Here is a 2,975-nt window from a genome sequence, read left to right as displayed (position 1 = left end):
CCAATGAATATTCAGGAATGATTTCCTTTAGGATGGACTGGTATGATCTCCTTGCTGTCCAAGGGACTCTCAAGAGTCTTCTCCAACACCACAGTTCAAAAGCATCAATTTTTAGGCACTCGGCTTTCTTTATAGTCCAACTCTCACATCCATACATGACTACTGGGAAAACCATAGCCTTGACTAGACAAACCTTTGTTGGCAAAGTAATAACTCTGCTTTTTAATATGCTGTCTAGGTTGGCCATAACTTTGCTTCCAAGGAGTAAGCGTCTTTTAATTTCAATGGCTGCAATCACCATCAGCAGTGATTTTGGAGCCCAAAAAGATAAAGTTTCAACTGTTTCCCCATCTATTTGCCATGAAGTGATGGGACTGGATGCCATGATTAGTTTTCTGAATATTGAGCTTTAAGCCAAATTTTTCACTCACTTTCTCACTTTCATCAAGACGCTCTTTAGTTCCTCTTCACTTTCTGCCATAAGGGTGGTGTCATCTGCATATCTGAGGTTATTGATATCTCTCCCGGCAATCTTGATTCCAGCTTGTGCTTCCTCCAGCCCAGCGTTTCTCATGATGTACTCTGCATATAAGTTAAATAAGCAGGGTGACAATATACAGCCTTGACATATTCCTTTTCCTATTTGGAACCAGTCTGTTGTTCCATGTCCAGTTCTAACTGTTGCTTCCTGACCTGCACACAGGTTTCTCAAGAGGCAGGTCAGGTGGTCTGGTATTCCCATCTCTCTCAGAATTTTCCACAGTTTGTTGTGATCCACACAGTCAAAGGCTTTGGCATAGTCAATAAAGCAGAAATAGATGTTTTTCTGGAACTCTCTTGCTTTTTCAATGATCCAGCAGATGTTGGCAATTTGATCTCTGGTTCCTCTGCCTTTTCTAAAACCAGCTTGAACATTAAGAAGATCATGGTTCACGTATTGTTGAAGCCTGGCTTGGAGAATTTTGAGCATTACTTTACTAGCATGTGAGATGAGTACAATTGTGCAGTAGTTTGAGCATTCTTTGGCATTGCCTTTCTTAGGGATTGGAATGAAAAGTGACCTTTTCCAGTCCTGTGGCCACTGCTGAGTTTTCCAAATTTGCTGACATATTGAGTGCAGCACTTTCCCAGCATCATCTTTTAGGATTTGAAATAGCTCAACTGGAATTCCATCGCCTCCATTAGCTTTGTTCGTAGTGAATTTTCCTAAGGTCCACTTGACTTCACACTCCAGGATGTCTGGGTCTAGGTGAGTGATCACACCATCGTGATTATCTGGGTCGTGAAGCTCTTTTTTGTACAGTTCTTCTGTGTGTTCTTGCCACCTCTTCTTAATATCTTCTGCTTCTGTTAGGTCCATACCATTTCTGTCCTTTATTGAGCCCATCTTTGCATGAAATATTCCTTTGGTATCTCTAATTTTCTAATTTTCTTGAAGAGATCTCTAGTCTTTCCCATTCTGTTGTTTTCCTCTATTTCCTTGCACTGATCACTGAGGAAGGCTTTCTTATCTCTCCTTGCTATTCTTTGGAACTCTGCATTCAAATGGGTATATCTTTCCTTTTCTCCTTTGCTTTTTGCGTCTATTCTTTACACAGCTATTTGTAAGGCCTCCTCAGAGAGCATTTTTTCTTTTTTGCATTTCTTTTTCTTGGGGATGGTCTTGATTCCTATCTCCTGTACAATGTCATGAACCTTCATCCATAGTTCATCAAGCACTCTGTCTATCAGATCTAGTCCCTTAAATTTATTTCTCACTTCCACTGTATAATCATAAGGGATTTGATTTAGGTCATACCTGAATGGTCTGGTGGTTTTCCCTACTTTCTTCAATTTAAGTCTGAATTTGGCAATAAGGAGTTCATGATCTGAGCCACAGTCAGCTCCCAGTCTTGTTTTTTGCTGGCCATATAGAGCTTCTCCATCTTTGGCTGCAAAGAATATAATCAATTTGATTTCGGTGTTGACCATCTGGTGATGTCCATGTGTAGAGTCTTCTCTTGTGTTGTTAGAGGAGGGTGTTTTCTATGACCAGTGCATTCTCTTGGCAGAACTCTGTTAGCCTTTGCCCTGCTTCATTCCATACTCCAAGGCCAAATTTGCCTGTTGCTCTATTTCTTGACTTTCTCCTTTTGCATTACAGTCCCCTATAATGGAAAGGACATCTTTTTTGGGTGTTAGTTCTAGAAGGTCTTGTAGGTCTTCACATAACTGTTCAACTTCAGCTTCTTCAGCATTACTGGTCAGGACATAGAGTTGGATTACTGTGATATTGAATGGTTTGCCTTGGAAACGAACAGAGATCATTCTGTCGTTTTTGAGATTGCATCCAAGTACTGCATTTTGGACTCTTTTGTTAACTATGATGGCTACTTCATTTCTTCTAAGGGATTCCTGCCCACAGTAGTAGATACAATGGTCATCTGAGTTAAATTCACCCATTCCAGTGCATTTTAGTTCACTGATTCCTAAAATGTCGACGTTCACTCTTGCCACCTGCTGTTTGATCACTTCTAATTTGCCTTGATTCATGGACCTGACATTCCAGTTCCTATGCAATATTGCTCTTTACAGCCTCGGACCTTGCTTCTATCATCAGTCACATCCACAACTGGGTGTTGTTTTTGCTTTGTCTCCATTTTTTCATTCTTTCTGGAGTTATTTCCCCCTGATCTCCTGTAGCATATTGGGCACCTACCGACCTGGGGAGTTCATCTTTCAGTGTCCTATCTTTTTGCCTTTTCATCTTGTTCACGGGGTTCTCAAGGCAGGAATACTGAAGTGGTTTGCCATTCCCTTCTCCAGTGGGCCACATTTTGCCAGAAGTCTCCACCATGACCTGTCCGTCTTGGGTGGCCCTACATGACATGGCTCATAGTTTCATTGAGTTAGACAAGGCTGTGGTCCATGTGATTAGATTGGTTAGTTTTCTGTGATTGTGGTATCCAGTGATAGGGTATTATAATTTAGAGAAG

The sequence above is a fragment of the Bos mutus genome, chromosome X (assembly GCF_027580195.1).
Source record: "Bos mutus isolate GX-2022 chromosome X, NWIPB_WYAK_1.1, whole genome shotgun sequence".
Classification (NCBI taxonomy): Eukaryota; Metazoa; Chordata; class Mammalia; order Artiodactyla; family Bovidae; genus Bos; species Bos mutus.
Note: the sequence above shows the minus strand (reverse complement) of the source record.